Raw genomic sequence first — 21,806 nt, 5'->3', positions numbered from 1 at the left:
CAAAATTGAACAGTTGAACACATTGAATTAAACAGTTAATTGAACGAAAGGAACAATATAAAAAACAACAAGATTAACTAAACAACGATAACAAAACCTATCTACACAACACTGATCGCGGTCACTGTTTTCCCTGAGAGAGTAACCTCCACCATCCCAGCCTCAATAGGAGCCCACAGTTCCTCCGTTATTTTGAGGACGCGTGCGTCCTCCAAAAGGAGGTCGAGGGCTCCATCCTCCGCCTCAGCTTCAATGACCCCCGTGGCCCCCACAATCTCCTTAGTCACAGTTGAGACCTCCTATTGAGAAAAAGTAAACATCAGATACCATATTAGACCAACTTTTAATACCATTTTTAACATTTTTAATAACAAAATGAAATAAAAATATATTTTTTTACTGTTTTATGAACTATACAATGACCTTTTATTTCATTATTATACTTTGACTTTTTATGACATTTTTAATAACATATATTGTGTTTTTTTATGACATTTTTAATAACATATTATACTGACTTTTTATGACATTTTTATGACATTATACTGACTTTTTGACATTTTTATGACATATTATACTGACTTTTTATGGCATTTTTAATTACATATTATACTGACTTTTTATGATATTTTTAATAACATATTATACTATGACTTTTTATGACATTTTAATTTGATATTATACTGACATTTTATGATATCTTAATTACATATTATACTATGACTTTTTAATAACATATTATACTATGACTTTTTATGATATTTTTAATAACATATTATACTATGACTTTTTATGACATTTTAATTTGATATTATACTGACATTTTATGATATCTTAATTACATATTATACTATGACTTTTTAATAACATTATACTATGACTTTTTATGACATTTTTAATAACATATTATACATTGACTTTTTATGATATTTTTAATTACATATTATACAGATTTTTTATGACATTTTTATTACATATTATACTGACTATTCTTAGACATTGACATGTAAGTGTTTGCCTGATATAATTCTCAATCACGTCCACTGTGTTCCAAAATTGTTACAAACAAACAAACAGAAACAATGACAACAAATAAGCCTACTTGTAGCTGTGAAAAATGTGTGCTGTGCAGCTGGAGGCCGTAGTCTGAGTGTTTCGATCTCAGGTGTGTGACTTTGACAATGGTCCCCAGCTGCAATGATTTAAGATTGCTGCCTCCCTCCACAGGCAAAGCTGGACACGGGTTTTATCCTGTAGAAGATAAGATAAGATAATATAATATTGTAATGTAGGTTATTGACACCATAATAATTATTTAATATTAACCATAATAGAAATAAATAAATAAATCCAAATTTATCCTGAAAAAAAACTTGAATTAAATGAATTAACCTACCTGCTGCAGGATCATTTTTAGGAGAGGGACAGCTGCTTTCCCCATCCCCACCTTTTGCACGGTAGATAAATGAAAAACAAGTTAGATTGTTATGTTAATTTCATATTGGTAAGGGTGTGTTATTGTAACTAATGTTCTTGATTGAACCTCAGTTCCTATAATACGTTTACAATTAAATGTGTGGCCAGAAATAGAACTTTTATAGCAGTTTTCGGAAGGTGACATTTGTGTCCTCTAAAGTAACCAATGGAAGTTTGTGTTTTTTTTTTTTATTTGACACTGCACAAAAATAAAAGTGCATAAAAAAACAATGTTGTTGCTAATCATTGACACAGCCCAGGCCATGAAAACAGGGGGAAAAACTAGCATTTCACATATAGAGTAAATAGTTCTTTTTTGTTTAGTTTTGTTTTTAATAGCAACAATAACAACAAATCATCATCATTTTGAACATGAGTGAATATTGGGTAGGCTATGATCAGGACTGAAGTTGGTGATTTAACTCAGTTAAAGTGCAAAATAATAATATTTTATGACAGTTTAAGGAATACAAGGCTTAAACTAAACAAATATTATATTCATACATTTTAATTTAATTTGTTTTCTTTACTCACTTCCACCACCGCTGCCTCCACTGTAATTAGCCCTGCCTTTTCTCTGCAGCTGCTGAGGGCAGTCAGGGGTGATAAGGGGCAGAGGAGGGCACCTGCTTTTTCTCTGACTTCATCAGAGATGTGCAGGGGAGCACTTCGGGAAAAAATGTTCTCTTTTGTGATGAGCAAATAAAAAGGAGGGGACTCCCCCCTTAGCTGGAGGCCCTTCACCATGTAACTTTTGCCCACTTTAATTTTGGAGGCAAACTCCTCATAAATTGTGGCCTTTTCCACAGTCTGGCCGTCTGAAAACACTGCCAATTGATTCTTTTTGGTGGTGCCTGCTGTGACACCACCTTCGGAAAAATGCCAAATTACAGTTTTCGGCTGCTCTAACATTTCCACTAGACATAAGTGGATGGGCGGCGGCCTAAAAAAGGGGCTGTCGGGCCTGGAATTGATCAGATCTTTCAACGCCATCTGAAATGAAAAAATAAGCACAGGCAACATTATGACATTTTAATTACATGTACATATGACTGTTTGTGACATTTTAATAACATATTATACTGACTTTTTTTTATCTCACACACACACACACACACACACACACACACACACAGTCATCTAAGATGGCAGCAATGATTTTAGACAACAGGTCGCTTCCTTCTCAGCCTCTAAATGCCTGTGGTCCACGGGCATTTAGAGGCATTTAGAGGCTATTGGAGACAGGTGTCTGTCAACTGTCTCCAATAGCCTACATAAACACTTTTCTTTTTATCTTCATGACGTTATAGCAAGTCTTTCCGATATATTTATTTTAGTGCTGTCAATCGACGACAAGTCAGCTTAGTCCTCCTTTACATTCAGCCCGTCACGGAGACAGACCAGTCTGTTTGCATTGTCAGAGGACAAAGCAGCACACGCCACATCTAGTGTCTCTCACGCAGACAAATTACCGGGATAATTAAAAAAAAAACTCCTCGGTGATCGCTCGCCACGATATTTCATAATTAACGCAAAGATTCCCAGCAAACATTTTGACGTCTAATCAACGTCGGTCAGGCAGGTCGATTCGACGTCTACCAGAGGTGCTGAAATGAAAGTTTTTCTGAGTCGGATTTCGACGGCATCAATTCACGTCGTTCCAACGTCGTTTCGACGACATATCAACGGCTCACAGAGCAGGCTACTTCAATCTATGTCATTATTACGTCGTATAGACGACTTTTCTCTACGTGACGTCTATTTGACGTCTAATTAACGTCGGTCAGGCAGCTCGATTCGACGTCTACCAGAGGTGCTGAAATTAAAAGTTTTTCTGGCGCCGTTCTCATGACCGACGTCATTTCGACGGCATATCAACCTTTGTCAAAATACACATGTAATGTATTGCATTTAAAAATATGTTTACTTAAATCTAGTTTCAACTAGTAACTGGCATTACCACATCCATACATTCTATGACAAGCACAGCTCTTGTGCTGTATACATGTGCAATTCTCAATGCTCTAATCTAAAACTATTTAAATTAACTTATCAATTTCAGCAAAAAAATCCTTAAAATGCAAAGAGGTCAAAAAGTCCAATAGACAACACCAGCTAATTTCACATTTGCAAACTTCAAATATCACAGGAATGGTGAACCTGGTCAAAACTTTCATAAGTAAAAAATACTCGAGTAATGTTCACCCATACTGTAAAATACAAGTAGTACATGGACTAATAAAAAAAAAAGAAAAAAAGACAGCATTCAGGACCAGATATATGTAACGAGTTATCTATGTATTGAATAATTGAATAAAAAACTAACATGTATATAACAAATGTTTTATTGACTTCCTTTGTATTGCAGTCCTGTGGGGGTCTGCCCCTTGCCCGCACTCCTAGATGCAAATATTCTTGAAACAATGCCGAGGAAGACGGAGAAAAAATAACGTTTTCGCCCGTCTGGACGGCCCCTTAAAGTGTTATGGTTCTGTAACGATGCTAAACCGAGAGTTGCACAGATGTTCGTCACGGTTTAGCATCGAGCACCTCACGTAGCCTGTGAGCTAACTCAGGGCTAGTTTCACACGGCAGCTAACTCGGCTGCTAGCCGCCGCTCGGTTACGGATAAAAGCAACAAAAAAACAGCTTTCTGTAACAATACACGATGCAGCAACAAAATCAAAACTCTAACGTGCAACTGATTAACGTATAATGTCTTACCAAACACGGTTTCATTTTAAATTACAGTACTTTTAGTAACTCACCTTTCACAGGTCTCCTCCTCGTCAACTGACGCTGCAAAGTTCTTCTTGCGCATGCGTAGGAAACCGCTAGGTGCGCTAACTACGCGAGGAAAAAAAGTTCCTAGATGGATGCTAGAATCTCAAACATTTTAGCCCACATTGCCAATATGACACTACATTATTTTCTTAAATTCACGAACATATTTCCATTATTTCGAATAGTTTTTAACATTCGTGCGTTGATATGTCGTTGAAACAACGTCTAAATGACGTTGGTCATTTCAGCCCCTCAGATCAAATCAACCTGCCTGCCCGACGTTAATCAGACGTCCCGACATGATTGGATATCTGCATCTCGACACAGCAGTAGATAGAGGAAATCATTCTTGACAGTGTTTTTTCAGTTAAATATGTTTTCTTTGAGATCGTATTCCCCCTAATGTTATCATGTCGAAAAAAAGTTGAATTAAAGTCACGTCGTGACGCGACGTCGATTGGACGTCTTCCTCTAGACGCAGGTCGAGCAAACGTTTTCTGGCAGTGTTTATTCAGTTAAACCTCTCTAAAATGCATATTTAATAAGGTCATATTTGCCATGATATTATTTTATGATGTTGAAAAACAGTCGAATTAAAGTCACGACGTGACGCGACGGCGATTAGACGTCTTCATCTAGACGCAGGTCGAGAAAATGTTTGCTGGGTATATATAAAAAAAGGAAATCCACAGTCAACAAAAAGATCCTTCTAAAGCTAATGCTGTAAACCATCATACATGGACCAAAAGGCTGGTCTCTATTGAGAAAAAAAACAATCACATTTCTAAAAACTGGATAACAATACTGAACACATGGCAGAAAAAAAACAAATGAATCTGAGCAGAGAAATTATGGTGCAACAGGCAATTTGACATAAATCATGGGATCAAAAACGATTTAATGTCCCCTATGTTGTGTAGCTCTAGTTCTGTTTTAAAACACTTTGATTGCCTATGACCAAGTACATACATGTAAAGGTTCGAAACGTATTTACTGCCAATATTTGCGTAATCATATAATTTTGATATATCTATATACTGTATGTGTGTGCCTGCATACATATATCATGCCAGTAGGTGGCAGTGTCACTCGATGTAATGCATTGTGATATATGCAGCACTTGTTCTGACTCCTGTGAAGTAAACAAACACCGTTGCTCTGAAGTAGCTTGCCTGCTAGCTTTCTTTTTCATTCGTACAACACAACATATTGGCGACGAGGATGGCTCTGCTTGGCATTTTTACAAAGCCCAGGTGAGCCTACGGTGCCTTTCGGAGCATGGATTCGCATGTTTGATAACTACGTGCTTGCACTGGCCGACAAAATGGAGGATAAGAGGAAGCGTGCTTTGCTAACACACACGGTCGGGGGAGGCTCAGCGGATCTTCTACACGCTGCCAGCGATTGGTGATTCCTACGAAGATGCATTAAAGGCTTTCAAGACATTTTTTGTACCCAAATCGAATGTCGTCTCGGAGAGGAATACGTTTCGCCACCAGGAACTCAAGGAGCTGGTGAGTCCACAGCTCAGTATGCAGCTGCCCTGCGGGAGCTAATCGTTACATGTGAGTTTGGAACATTATCTGACAATGAACGGAGGATAAACTTATACTTGAAAATACTGTGACAATTGCTGCTCAGATTGAAAATGCAGATGCTGAATCTAAAACAATAGCTTCGTCAAGAGGAGCAGAGAGGCTGTTGTCGGCATGGTTCGTGGGACTACTTTTCGTGGCGGGAAGCTAAAGCAGCAAAGACCCTCCAACTTTCCCAGACCACCCCCGAAGACTGCTGTCTTGAACGGCTCAACGGCTGCTGGTAAGACATGCTACAGATGTGGCTCTTCAACACACGTTGCAAATTACCCCAAGTGCCCAGCCAAATCAGTCCCATGCAGACATTGTAATAAGCCTGGACATTTTGCCAGAGTGTGCAGGAGCAGGACTGCTTCATGCAATGTGGGAGAAGTTTCCAGTGACTCCATCACAGTGCTATTAGTTGATGAAGATGCAAGTACACTGAGCAGTAAATGAATGTCCAATGTCTCCATGAAGGCTTCAGGTGGCCCTACAATTCCTGCTGAGCTGATGGTGGATACTGGGTCTGGTGTCTCTATTCTCCCAGAGCACACACCCCTCCCCTGAAGCCAAGAAAACCACTGACCACGTACACAAAGAAACCTATACCCGTGCTAGGTTGTCTGGAACTGACGGTGACATACATGACAAAATGCACGTCCCAGTACATTCATATTGTCCCAGCAGGTACGCTTATTTTAGGCATGGATCTCTTCAATGCCCTGCAACTTGAGATCAGAGAGGGTCATGTGACTGCTAACACCCCCCCCCCCCCCTTCTGTCCCTGTACAGTACAGCAAAAGCTACGTCGTCTGCCTTTTGCCATTCGTGATGCAGATGATTCGCTGATACAAGCCCAGCGCTTACACTGTTGGATCCTGCTCTCCCTACACTCGTCACTACAGACGCCTGTGACTACGGCATTGGTGCATTGCTCACCCAGCTACACGGTGACACTGAAAAGACTGTTGCATTCACATCCAGGTCCCTTACTAACTGTGAGAGGAACTACTCTATCGTAGAGAAAGAGGCTCTGGCTTGTGTGTGGTCAGCTGAGCTTTGGCACACTTACTTTTGGGGAAGACACTTTACCCTGCGCACAGACCATAGTCCACTTACTGCCCCGCTGTCCACCAAAAGCTTCGGAAGAGCAGGTATGAGGATTTCGAGATGGTCTGCTCGCCTCATGTGCTTTAACTACACTGTGGAATACAAGCCAGGGCGTGATAACGTCATAGCAGACCGTTTGCCATGGATATCGTGGGCCCGTTAGACTCTGCTCCACCTGACTGCCGTTTTGCCATCACATTGGTGGACTATTACAGTAAATGGCCCGAAGTGGCATTTCCATCAGATGTTACGTCCGCTACTGTCGTTGCATTCTTGTCTGCTGTTTTCAGCCGTGAAGGCGACCCCCTTGAACTTGTATCTGATAACGGCCCTTCATTTGTGTCTGCTGAGTTTGAGGCCTTCTTAGCAGCTCAGGACATTACACACTGCCGCAGCTCCATCTACTATCCGCCAAGTAATGGACAAGTGGAGAGATGGAACAGAGTATTAAAGGACTGTCTACAAACAGCTGAACTTCTACATGGCCGTCCATTCCATCAAAAACATTGCCTCGCCTTGCTCATCTGCTCAGCCTGAGGCTGTGAGAGACACTGACTCTAAAACAAGCCAAAGTAAAGCGCTATGTGGATGAACGTCGTGGCGCACAGTCTCCAAAGTTTCAGCGTGGTTCCTATGTTGGGATCAGGAAGCCAGGAATCATAAAGAAAGAACACTCCAAATTCACACAGCCCCTCTGGGTTGTTGCTCACAAAGGCCCGGCAACCTACGAACTTTCTGATGGTAAAGTATGCAACGCCATACACCTGTCCCCTGCAGGTTCCCCCTCCCTGGAGGTGTACACAACCAGTACCTGTGTACAGCCTGAGGATGTTTATGTGCCTCCTCAGACGCCCCCGCCTGCTCACCCACCTCCTAGGCCCCAGCGGAGTCGCAGGCAGATTCAGCCGCCATCATGGCTGGGAGGTTTTGCCACCTGACCTCTATCTTTTTTAAAAGGGGCAGAATGTGGTGTGATTTATGGACTGTTACTTGTGTCCAATTTGAAGTATGGACTGTTACACGTTGACAGTTTATGATGTTGTGGACATTTCTAATTAATGTATTTTTCCACATGAAGCTCTTTACAATCAGGATAAGATTACAGAAAATGGGAAATTCATTAAAGTACAAATGTGTCACTGTTGGTGACGTATAAGTGTTTTGCTGAAAAGTAGTTTACAGATTCTAGGGAATACTGAGATCTTCAGAAGCTAATTTTGGTTTGTTTCTTTTATTTCGTAATTACTTCCTATGCAGGGTTGGTTACTATTGAAGTGTTGACGCAGCTAAAGCTTCACTATCTTTTGAATTTTCATGAGAGGAATTATTCTTAAAAGAGAGGGATATGTGGTATATATGTGTGTGCCTGCATACATATATCATGCCAGTAGGTGGCAGTGGCACTCGATGTAATGCATTCTGATTAACTTTCAGCTGCATGTTGTCTTGTGTGTTTCCTGCTCTTCACCTGAACTCCATCAGTCGTTGAACTGAGATTTATGGAGGCGATTAAACAATACATTTCAAATACACTGTTCCTCTGAGGATATTTTAAAGTGCTTCAAGGAGACGTTTGTGGCAGGGTTGTATTACTTAATATCTAAATTGCATTTCTCTCATTTCATCAGACTATTTGATTTCTTTGCAAAGACATTAAGCCAACATTAGTGTTATAGAATATTAGATATCTGTGTTGTATTTTGCCTCGTTCACATCAAAATGTCACATCAGCTGCTGAAGATGATCTACGCTCCCCTGCATTTAAGAAAATCGTAGAGTTTGAATCTCACCGTGCTGTTTCCTGCAGGGCGCACCAGTCCCCAGCTGGACTCTTTAACAAAACGTCCCACCCAGGCAGTGCAGGCCCCACCATCAGCTGCCCCAACACCACCTGCTCCTGTAGGACAGAGGAGTCAGATGGGGGTGGCAGCTCCCAGACCCACACTGGCATTCAGAAGCCCCCGGACCTCCTGGAGCAGAGAAGGGGTAGAGATACCTGCAGGACTCCTCATGGTTCATTTCCACAAAGATAAGCCATTGTGTGTCTGTGTGTGTAGTGCGTTGTTAAAACTTGAACTTGAGTTAACTTTGTGTGTTTTGCTGTTCAGCTCCTGAGGTACAGAAGGTGTTACAGCCAGGTCATGAGCACGGCACTCTTGAAAACCGAGATCCAAACGAGCGTCAAGCAGGTAAGTAGTTTTGCCCCTTAGTAATACCCATTTACACACTTAATTACATTCACCAAAGTATTATTACTTTCAAAGTGATTTGTTTTATTATTTTATTTATTTGTGCTCACATGGTGACTGTTTTATTCAACCCTCTGAGACATCGACAACATAGACCGGGGGTGTCGGGTCATAAATACATTGTGCTATAGTATAAAACTAGCGTTACAACGTCCCAATATGATATATATAGATGTTTCTCCTTTGAACGTGGCTGGATTTTAGTTTTCCCCTATTATTTGCCAGCTGCTGCTCAGTCCAACCGCCGTGGCCGTGGGAGAGGATACCGCAGCAGGGGCAAAATCAACCTGCGTAGGGACGGCACCGTGACGTTTGAAGGAGACTTTGAGACTGCCAACGCTCAGTTCAACAAAGATGAGATTGACAAAGAGCTCCAGAACAAGCTCAAACTGAAAGGTAGGACTTCAACACATTTGATGGGACAATGACTAGAAACTTTCCAGAACATAAAAACGTATTTTTCAGACTTTTCTCATGATAACACACTGACACCGGCTACAAGGTGTAAAAAAAACGGCTTACACGGCTTGTTTGAAAAATGTTCAGTTGTTTGTGTGGTCATTATATGATTAGGCAAATCTTGGCAGTAAATATGAAAAACAATTTTACAGTTTCTAACCTTTACATGTATGTACATGGTCATAGGTTGTCAAAGTGTTTTAAAACAGAACTAGAGCTAGACAACATAGGGCAAATTAAATCACAATATTTTAGGGATTATTTGTGCATCTTGCTTTTCATTTATTCAAGTACAAAAATCAACTTGTGTCAGCCTCGTCACTTGAAATGTATTAATTTTGTCACAAAACGTGAACAAATATCAGCATGTGGGAACAGGATCCATGTTGACAGCTCCTGTCTGTGGTGCATGCTTTAAACCCATACAGTGAATGAACCAGAACTACTCCTTACCTCCTGCTGCAGCAGATCCAAACTGCTGAGCTGCAAGGGGTGCAACACCAAACTGGCTGTATGGTGGGACAGATACCTTGCTGAGAGGAGCATAGGAGCCAGCCGACTGGAATGATGATCCTGCTGGAGCATTGCTGGTTCCAAGTGACGACTAGAAAAACCAATACTGAGTCACCTGAAAAACCCTGATGACGACTGCAGAAACAGTACTATCACATACATTCACACGGGGTACACGTAGTATGACAGTGTTTCCCTTTAATTACCCAGACTGTGGCGGCCCACTAGGGGTGGGCAATATGGCCCCAAGAATATCACAATATTTCAGGGTATTTAGGCGATAATTATATATTTGACGATATGACAAAATACTGAGAAATAGGTTGTTATTCATAACAAGAACATACAATTCGCCTTGAAATATTCAGTAAATACTAAAACAAATAAGTATTGCTCAGTTAAGTTTCAGTTTAGTCAGTAGTCTAGTTTGTAAACAGCCTTAACCCTCTGAGACACACACAGAGAACTTTAAAGGTTTTCAAATTCAACTTCAGAATGTCTTTTGAAAATTGATGAAGACTTCATGAATTCAAAATGTTGATTTTCAAATCAATATGATGTTTCAAATTATTATTGCTACCATTTGCTTCCATAGTTATGTGAATATTAGCAGCACACAAATGATCATGGCAGATTCTGTTGATTGATATCAAACCAGTCCAAAAAACATTATTATATGAGATATCATTTCAGTGCCACAGTTAATTTTAGGCCCAGATTTCTGTTTCTGCTTTGAATCTGAAGTCATGTTATGTTCCTGTTCCTGCCTTGCACTTGTGGTAATGAAACACCCGCTCACTTCTTGAATTTGCAGCTCTGAACTGCTTCATGAACTTGATTTATGAACTCGTTTTTGAAGCTCTGGTTTTTGAACCTGTGTGTTTTTGCATCGCCTCATCCCTCTCTGGGCTCCATTTGCCTTCAGATCCTGCCTGCCAGGCGGCAAACTAACTTCCAGCCTGCCTACCCACTCTCCAACTGGCCTTCAGCCGGACTCAGCTCCACACCTACGGACACCACCTGCCTGGAAAGCCCTGAACTATTCAGTGCATTCATTCAGTAATCCTTTCCCTTGTTTAAACCATAATATTTTACAGTAGAAACTGTAGTACAATACAGAATCTAGTTCCTGAAAGCCTGCGCTGCTGTTTTGTTTTAAATATGAAATAATTAATTAATTCCAGCAGGACTATGTAAGTCCATCCACTAGAGGGAGCCACAGGAAAAACCTGCATAAAAGCCATTATAAACATTGCCTTCTTATTGTCCAAGTGACCAAAGGTGTGACGTCATAAAGAGCATGCAAACCGTGCTGCTGTGTTAGACATACGATACACACATAGTTGTGTACATTAATCCTAATTCATCCACACATATCTCCACTGGTATGTGTGCTGGTCTGGCTTTACTAGGCTTGCCTGGTTCTAGTTTATATACTATCACTCTTTTGACAGACTACACCATCACTTTTTAAATGTTTTGTAGCCCATATTAATAAGTGTCTGGATTCTGATGTTTTTAATTGTCCACCTACCTTTGTTTTAATAAATGACACTGTGGCTTCTTAGGACTGTTTTCCACATTTATACCCTGATTGATTTTTATACCAACTCTTCCAATTTTATTTGACTATTTTTGACCAACTCTACTATGACTTTTTAACCTACTTAATTCTTTGACATAGAACTTGTATGACCTTTTTTGACACATCATACTGTGAATATAATACTCTTCATGAATTATTTCAAAATTCTATACTTAAACTAAATTAATAACTTTTTTTAGACACACTTTTTAATGGAATATGTCATGACTCTTATAAGACTTGTTTCAACATACTATATCACAACTTTGTTGTCCTGCAATATAATTATTTTTTCACATTTTACACCATTGATTTTTAAAGCCATATTATAATTTGACTCATTTTCTTGACAAAATAAACTATGATTTTTTTGTATTACTTTTATCATCATACTATACTACCACTTTTTTTCAAGATGCTACACTATGTCTTTTTGAGATGTACTATTCTGTGATTTGTTTTCCCCACATACTATACAATGTCTATTTCATGCATATTTGACATACTACAACTTGTTTTGACATACTATGAATATGAATATGCATGCATTTGTTCTAGATTTTTCAATAATGCATACAAATGGTTTCCTTAATTTCTGAACACAGATGCAAAGAGGTTGTGCAATTAAATTTAAAAAACTTTATTTGTCCCCGAGGGCAATAACAGGCACACAGAGTAGCTGTACAATAATAAATGGTGACACAAAACAAAGCAATACTGTACAGATTGAGATGAAAAATATATATTTACACAGACAGATATCTACTACAAAATAAATAATAATTATATAAACATTTTGTTTCAATGAAAACTTGAAAAATATATACATATATATATTTATAAAAAGTATATAAACTATAAATAATCATGAATAGCTTGCTGTTTGTGTGTGTGTGTGTGTGTGTGTGTCTGTGTGTGAAGAGCTTCCCAAAAACAAAACAAAACAAAAACAACAAAAACGTCCTCTGTGCTGCTCGGGAGCCGCCTCACCCTTTGGCTGGTGGGTGAGGCGGGTGGTGTCGGGGGATGGGCGGAGGGGCAGGGAGGTTGGAATGGCACACACTGGGTCTCGGGCTCACTCAGGTAGGGGAGCAGTCCATCCTTCTCATCTGGTCCTGTAGTCCTCCATCCTTCTCATCTGGTCCTGTAGTCCTCCATCCTTCTCATCTGGTCCTGTGGTCCTCCATCCTTCTCATCTGGTCCTGTAGTCCTCCATCCTTCTGAGGAGGTCAGTACTTATGACCGTACCTCTGTCAGGAACAGCCACCAACACCTAAATTAAAAAATAAAAAGACAGAGTGAGTAAAACAAACAATCTTTGAATCACTTGTAAATTAGGAGACTTGTGTTACTGTGTAATTAAAGGTTAACTTACCTTTGTCTTATCGCCATCTACAATTTCAACACATACAATACATAACACATACAACACAACTAGACTCAGAAGGTAAATCATTTAAAAAGAGACACGCTATCTCATCTGGTCCTGTAGTCCTCCATCCTTCTCATCTGGTCCTGTAGTCCTCCATCCTTCTCATCTGGTCCTGTAGTCCTCCATCCTTCTCATCTGGTCCTGTAGTCCTCCATCCTTCTCATCTGGTCCTGTAGTCCTCCATCCTTCTCATCTGGTCCTGTGGTCCTCCATCCTTGTCATCTGGTCCTGTAGTCCTCCATCCTTCTCATCTGGTCCTGTGGTCCTCCATCCTTCTCATCTGGTCCTGTAGTCCTCCATCCTTCTCATCTGGTCCTGTAGTCCTCCATCCTTCTCATCTGGTCCTGGAAGCTGAGTATGTCTTCCACAAGGTCTCTTCTTGTTGGGAGGCTGGTGCAGTGTGTGTAATCCTGAAGGTCTGCTGCTGCCATCAATACCTAAGTAAAAGAGACTTGGATACTTGTCTTCAGGTTAGTAATTATGATACAATATAGTATACAACACATACAATACATAACACATACAACACAACTATGACTCAGAAGGTAAATCATTTAAAAAGAGACACGCTATCTCATCTGGTCCTGTAGTCCTCCATCCTTCTCATCTGGTCCTGTAGTCCTCCATCCTTCTGAGGAGGTCAGTAATTATGACCGTACGTCTGTCAGGAACAGCCACCAACACCTAACTTAAAAAAAGAAAAAGACAGAGTGAGTAAAACAAACAATCTTTGAATCACTTGTAAATTACACTTTCAGGATACTCGTGTTACTGCTGTAATTAAATGTTAACTTACCTTTGTCTTATCACCATCTACAATTTAAACACATACAATACATTACACAATACGCTGCTGGAGGTATCAGAACGTCCTCCTGCTCACTGTCCTCATCTTCGGAGAAGAAAAACAACCAAAAACAACCCCACCCTGACCTACCTCATCCACAAGTTCATACTCAGCACCACCACTACTCTTCTGGTCTCTGATGAACCAAGGATGGATCTTCTTCACGAGGTCGGGACATCAATTCATAAAATCCATCCCAGAAGCTGGGAGGAGGGAACTGCTGAGCTCTAAAGTCATCATCGTCCTCTTCATCCACTTCTCTATTTGCATACTCATCGTCTACATCCTGTTCATAAGAATCCTCAGACATGAAGCTGGAGCCAGAATCTTCGCTCGTCCATTCTTCATCCTGAACGTCGTCCTGGTCGCTGTCCTCGTCTTCGGAGAAGTCTCCAAAGACACCCCCATCCTGACCTACCTCATCCACAAGTTCATACTCACCACCACCTCGTGCAGGACGGCCGATGACGTCCTGCACGAGGCTGACAGGAAGGTCCTGCTGAGGTCTGAAGTCATCATCTGGCCAAGAAAAGTATCTTCTGAATGTCGAGGAGTGGGGGCCTGAAGTCGCGAGTACTATCTCTTCATCGCTGTCCTCGGAGATCCTCTGCCTCTTCACACTTACCTCCCCGTCATCTTCTCTGCTTCTCTTTGTGGACGAGCTGCAGCCGGAGGTTGACGGAGCGGAATCTTCTGGTGTCTGAGGAACCAAGGATGGATCTTCTCTAGGACGGATCACACCAAAAGGTGTGGTCCATCCTTCACCCTGAACGTCCTCCTGCTCGCTGTCCTCGTCTTCGGAGAAGTCTCCAAAAACAACCCCACCCTGACCTACCTCATCCACAAGTCCATACTCACCTCCACCTTCACCTCCACCTCGTGCAGGACGGCCGATGACTTCGTTGGCACCAACTGAGGGGGAAGAAAAATCAGGTATGAGTTTTTTGTTCATTGATTTAAACAAAGCAATAATCCTGTTTAAATTAGCCAAGAAGACAGCATATCTATATAGCAACTATCGCTGCACTACGTCTGTCACAAAGCCACCAACACACGGGGCTTTGAACAGGAATATCACACATAGTGCTGTTCTGTCTGTGTGAAGGAGGATCAATTCATGCAGCTGTCATGTGACAATTCATTTACTATTAGCATTATTTCAATATGTAAACATTTTTAAAAGAAAAAAACAACGTTATGACTGAGTTTCTTCAATATGTGAAACTAAATGATTGAAAATATGAGGCTGTTTATTGTTCAGTTACTGAACAAAAACAGTATTAAGATGAATTAAAACAATCATTTTAGCTTTTTATATTAACATATTATGTATACATTATTATAATAACCCAATATAAAATATACCAATATTAATAACATAATATTAAATATAATAAAATAACAACATGACTGCAATATGTGGTGTTGTTGTTATTATTATTATTGGTGTGAATGATGAAATCATTCACATCCTTTGTTATTCTACATATTTATTATTATTATTATTGGTGTGAATGATGAAATCATTCACATCCTTTGTTATTCTACATATTTATTATTATTATTATTATTCTTCCGCCTGTTTTTTCAAACCTAATCTCCTTCAACATTATTCAACCGATTCACTTCATTCAAACTTCAAAACGTTCATCTCATTCAGGACATTCCCGCTACTACTTTTCACATTCATAACATTCATAAATTCATAAATATTCAACGTTTTACGTCATTTTTTTAACATTGAAGTCAATGAGCGGAACATTCAAATTTGACAAAATTCCGTGCACATTCAACTGCTCACCATTCATTCATTCATTCACCTAGAAACTCCATTTAAACTCTAAAATGTAGACACAAGTCTTGTGTCCTGGTGTGTCAATCCGCGTTTCAATAGCTCATATAGTTTCTGATCAATCACTGTTCAACGACCATGATCGTTTTGGGAGAAATCCTGAGTTTATAATGGGTGTGTATTGCGTGGAACCTTCTGGGCTAGAGTGCGTGACATCATCAGTTAGAGTGTGGGGGCTTCTCAGATTTTTTTCCTTTCCAAACTCCTCCCGGCCACAATCTTCACTCTACAGACGTGATATCTTCCAATTTTGTAGACAAACTTGTCCTGTCTCTCACAATGTGCTCAAAAACTCTGTGAGATTTATAGAATTTGAACTAGCAACCTCTAAGCGCGGCCAAGTCCATTTTTCGCCTCATCCGCTCTAATGTAAATCGAGGAGCAGATTTTCAAAGAAACCTGAAAGCAACTCCATTTCTAACTCGCCCTAGCTTCCAGATTTCTGACACTAGGAAAAAATAAAAGTCATCAGTGTCTTCATCAGAGTCTTGTGGCGCTAACGGTGCAAAAATTTTGGCGATAGGAGTTTCATTGTGAGCGTGGCAAGCTTTTGTTCGGACCCTTCCCAAAGCCAAAGTTCAGAGGAATCTAACAGGACTTACACAGTCAAAATGCTGAAATCCACTTCATTTCTAACTCGCCCTAGCGTCCACATTTCTGACACTAGGAAAAAATAAAAGTCATCAGTGTCTTCATCAGAGTCTTGTGGCGCTAACGGTGTGAAAATCTTGGCGATAGGAGTTTCTGTGTGAGCGTGGCAAGCTTTTGTTCGGACCCAACGCAGAGGGGGAATGGAGCGATACTGAGAGGGGGAGAGACGCTCCAAAGCAGTCATACACACGCAGCAAGGGCCGTTGCCATGGTGACAGCACTGTGTGGCACTGATCTTCATAACTGACAGCAGGTGTGCTCTGATTGGTGGACAAGAATGTACTAAAAACTACATTTAGTAGTGGGATATTTAGTTTTTTTAGTCAAACATCTTCATCTCAGCCATACTTTCACCTAGAAACTCCATTTAAACTTTAAAATGGAGACACGAGTGGTGTGGTATTCATCCTACTTTACCTTCTTCATACACACATTCATACTTTATTCAACTCTTCAAAGACATTCATACTAATTCAAACTATTCTCACTTTTCCAACTATTCATACTACTTTACCTTCTTCATACACACATTCAGACTAATTCAACCCATTCCCACTTTTCCAACTATTCATCCTACTTTACCTTCTTCATACACACATTCATACTTTATTCAACTCTTCAAAGACATTCATACTAATTCAAACTATTCTCACTTTTCCAACTATTCATACTACTTTACCTTCTTCATACACACATTCATACTTTATTCAACTCTTCAAAGACATTCATACTAATTCAAACTATTCTCACTTTTCCAACTATTCATACTACTTTACCTTCTTCATACACACATTCATACTTTATTCAACTCTTCAAAGACATTCATACTAATTCAAACTATTCTCACTTTTCCAACTATTCATACTACTTTACCTTCTTCATACTCATTCAAGTCATCATACCAGTGTAGCGTCAGCTATTATTCATAACTTAAAATATTCCACATCTCTCATACATTCATGGTATTATTCAACTCTTCAAAGACATTCATACTAATTCAAACAATTCCCACTTTTCCAACTATTCATCCTACTTTTACGTCTTCATACACATTCAAGTCATCATACCAGCGTAGCGCCAGCTATTCAGCAGTCATCATTCACACCGCAATTTCGTAGAAATTGCATTCTCTAGTTATTATTATTATTCTTCCGCCTGTTTTTTCAAACCTAATCTCCTTCAACATTATTCAACCGATTCACTTCATTCAAACTTCAAAACGTTCATCTCATTCAGGACATTCCCGCTACTACTTTTCACATTCATAACATTCATAAATTCATAAATATTCAACGTTTTACGTCATTTTTTTAACATTGAAGTCAATGAGCGGAACATTCAAATTTGACAAAATTCCGTGCACATTCAACTGCTCACCATTCATTCATTCATTCACCTAGAAACTCCATTTAAACTCTAAAATGTAGACACAAGTCTTGTGTCCTGGTGTGTCAATCCGCGTTTCAATAGCTCATATAGTTTCTGATCAATCACTGTTCAATGACCATGATCGTTTTGGGAGAAATCCTGAGTTTATAATGGGTGTGTATTGCGTGGAACCTTCTGGGCTAGAGTGCGTGACATCATCAGTTAGAGTGTGGGGGCTTCTCAGATTTTTTTCCTTTCCAAACTCCTCCCGGCCACAATCTTCACTCTACAGACGTGATATCTTCCAATTTTGTAGACAAACTTGTCCTGTCTCTCACAATGTGCTCAAAAACTCTGTGAGATTTATAGAATTTGAACTAGCAACCTCTAAGCGCGGCCAAGTCCATTTTTCGCCTCATCCGCTCTAATGTAAATCGAGGAGCAGATTTTCAAAGAAACCTGAAAGCAACTCCATTTCTAACTCGCCCTAGCTTCCAGATTTCTGACACTAGGAAAAAATAAAAGTCATCAGTGTCTTCATCAGAGTCTTGTGGCGCTAACGGTGCAAACATTTTGGCGAAAGGAGTTTCATTGTGAGCGTGGCAAGCTTTTGTTCGGACCCTTCCCAAAGCCAAAGTTCAGAGGAATCTAACAGGACTTACACAGTCAAAATGCTGAAATCCACTTCATTTCTAACTCGCCCTAGCGTCCACATTTCTGACACTAGGAAAAAATAAAAGTCATCAGTGTCTTCATCAGAGTCTTGTGGCGCTAACGGTGTGAAAATCTTGGCGATAGGAGTTTCTGTGTGAGCGTGGCAAGCTTTTGTTCGGACCCAACGCAGAGGGGGAATGGAGCGATACTGAGAGGGGGAGAGACGCTCCAAAGCAGTCATACACACGCAGCAAGGGCCGTTGCCATGGTGACAGCACTGTGTGGCACTGATCTTTATAACTGACAGCAGGTGTGCTCTGATTGGTGGACAAGAATGTACTAAAAACTACATTTAGTAGTGGGATATTTAGTTTTTTTAGTCAAACATCTTCATCTCAGCCATACTTTCACCTAGAAACTCCATTTAAACTTTAAAATGGAGACACGAGTGGTGTGGTATTCATCCTACTTTACCTTCTTCATACACACATTCATACTTTATTCAACTCTTCAAAGACATTCATACTAATTCAAACTATTCTCACTTTTCCAACTATTCATACTACTTTACCTTCTTCATACACACATTCAGACTAATTCAACCCATTCCCACTTTTCCAACTATTCATCCTACTTTACCTTCTTCATACACACATTCATACTTTATTCAACTCTTCAAAGACATTCATACTAATTCAAACTATTCTCACTTTTCCAACTATTCATACTACTTTACCTTCTTCATACTCATTCAAGTCATCATACCAGTGTAGCGTCAGCTATTATTTATAACTTAAAATATTCCACATCTCTCATACATTCATGGTATTATTCAACTCTTCAAAGACATTCATACTAATTCAAACAATTCCCACTTTTCCAACTATTCATCCTACTTTTACGTCTTCATACACATTCAAGTCATCATACCAGCGTAGCGCCAGCTATTCAGCAGTCATCATTCACACCGCAATTTCGTAGAAATTGCATTCTCTAGTTATTATTATTATTATTATTATTATTATTATTATTAATAATAATAATAATTAAAACTAAAGTGTAAATATTAATGTTGTTGTTATATAGCAATGTAAATAGCCTTAATAATACTATAAATTTTATTATAATCATCAATAGTGATTACTTTGTGCAAAGACATGTATTCCGCACCAAAGAATAGTGAGGACTTCAGTTTGTGAAACGATCAGTGGTTTCTGATCAATGTATTAGTGGATGGATTAGATGTCGCCTGTGCGTCATTACGCGCAGTGAAACGGAGCTTCTTTCATCCAAAATGACCACAGCGACCTCTTTACCCCAGAACTCATCATCATCACCCCGTCTATCATTTGCAGGTCGCAGCGCGTGCAGGATACGGTGTCCTCGTGGAGGCGTCTCGTGTTCAACCCGGAGTGAATGTGGTGAAGAAGAGCAGATGTTTGGAGAAGAAGTGCAGCTTCAACAATCCCAACAAAGACACTCAGGGTCGGATCGAGCCCGGCTCCACTGCACCTGTACGCCGCGTCCTGACGTCGTGACGTTCGGCCCCCGTTTCCATGGCGCACAACTAATAATAATACTTTTTGGGCATTTTATGAAATATGACCCCGGCGGCATCTTTTTTCACGAATCTCTATGTAAGATGAGGAAGTGTTGACGCCCTCAAACCAAAACACCACACTTCCAACTACAACACTGTATTGTTCTCCCACCATATTTAAGACATGCTGGCCCGCAAATCATTATTTTACACGGAGAACCGTCGAGTGTCTGGTTTCACCAAATTAACTGTTCACCTTCAAACTCCAATAGTTTCACTGATTTGTGGACTTGGGACGATGTTTAAGGTTCTAAGGCTATGAATCAACAAGTATAACACTAAAATAAATATAAAAGTTGTCTTACCGTCAAGGTCCAGGTCCAAAACAAGGCCCAGGGGATCCTCCAGGAGCCATCGATCCCAGTGGGCCATCGTCGTCGTCGCCGCCGGTCTCTTCTTCCAAACAGTAGCTCGTTGACGATCCTCTACGACTGGTTTTACAAAAAGATATCGATATCGATTGTTTTTCTCAAGCGCTTTAAACTTTTCACAGGTTGGGTCAACTCTCAGTTTATCCAAATAGTGTGTAGTCCAAGTGCAAAAAGAGAACGCCAAATGGTGGACAGCGCTTTTATACCTGCTCGACGGGTCATAATAATTCGGTTTCCATGACAATTAGTGACGCGCGTGCATGCATGCGTGCGTGCGTGTGCTGGAGCAAGTCCGAAATAGACAGCGATTTTTTTTCTCATATTTGTCAAATGTATGTTAATTTTCTTGTATTGTTTCGTCATTAATTGTTCAGGACACTGTGACAGGACACCAAGCATCTTCTGCCTCGTCATGAAATAACGTTTCTACTTCCTGTCCTCCATATCCCTTTGTTCACAAGTCAGTAAAAAAAAGAATGTACTCCCTCTCAGTGGCGTCAATTCAGCCAAAGCTAAGGAATGGCAAGGCTACTAGTCACATGACTTAACTACAGTATCAATCAATATACATGCCCAGCAAATAATCATAACAAAGTGACAAGTCTGCTATGTAGCTTATCTGTGTGGTTAGGAAAATTTGAACTCTTTCAAATGCAGTCTCCCTCACATCCCGCTAACATAATGTAGCGACCCTGCAGTAATGTTACTGTTATAATGTGTTCTAAAGTTCTGTGATTTCTGACTGTCAGTGAATGTGTTTGGTATAGACAGGTATGTGGTTGGATGAGTAAGCAAGGGGGCGGGGTGAGTGGAGGAAGGAGAGCTGTAAGACAAACTCAGCGCTGTTGTCATTTTGGCGTAGTTACGGCCGACAGTAACTGTTGCGTTTCTAATAAATGAGAAAGGTGAGACCAACTCCTCGTCATTCTTCTGACGTCCGGTCGGACGTTACATTGGTGTCAGAAGTAAAGACCGCCGGAGTTTGACTTGCTACCGTCCACCGCGGCTAGCCCTGACCCGGCTAACTCGGGTCAGCTTGCAGTATGGCTGCGCGGCGGGAAGAGGCCGGCGCTCGTCCGAGAGTCAAGAAAGAGGTGATGGATGGTGCTTATGGTGTGTGGTCGGGACGTGAGGCGGAGTTCGACCGTGCTTCTTCGGAGCACGTTGCTCGCCTGAGACAGACGGCCAGGAGGCTGGCTGCCGATGCCGGCTTCGGCTCGAGCACCGGGAAGAGCGCCGGCGGGAAAACGCGCGCCGAGGACAATGCGGGGCCGGATG

At 40.5% G+C, this 21,806-nt stretch overlaps 1 pseudogene across 1 annotated transcript in view; it reads right to left on the bottom strand.

Moving 5' to 3' along the window:
• LOC311018852 overlaps positions 1-20,529 on the bottom strand; it is a 29,642-nt pseudogene extending 9,113 nt beyond the window's left edge. Inside the window, exons 1-5 of the transcript in view lie at positions 20,463-20,529; positions 14,891-14,944; positions 14,198-14,827; positions 13,129-13,145; positions 10,109-10,259 (exon numbers count right to left, since the gene is read on the bottom strand). The product of the transcript in view is annotated as an uncharacterized misc_RNA (transcript). The remainder of the gene's footprint in view (positions 1-10,108; positions 10,260-13,128; positions 13,146-14,197; positions 14,828-14,890; positions 14,945-20,462) is intronic.
• Positions 20,530-21,806: the final 1,277 nt, after the last annotated feature.

This window comes from Eutrigla gurnardus, assembly GCF_963514095.1.
Source record: "Eutrigla gurnardus genome assembly, chromosome: 9".
Classification (NCBI taxonomy): Eukaryota; Metazoa; Chordata; class Actinopteri; order Perciformes; family Triglidae; genus Eutrigla; species Eutrigla gurnardus.
The sequence above is the reverse complement of the archived record's forward strand: the minus strand, read 5'-3'. Positions and strand labels throughout refer to the sequence as shown.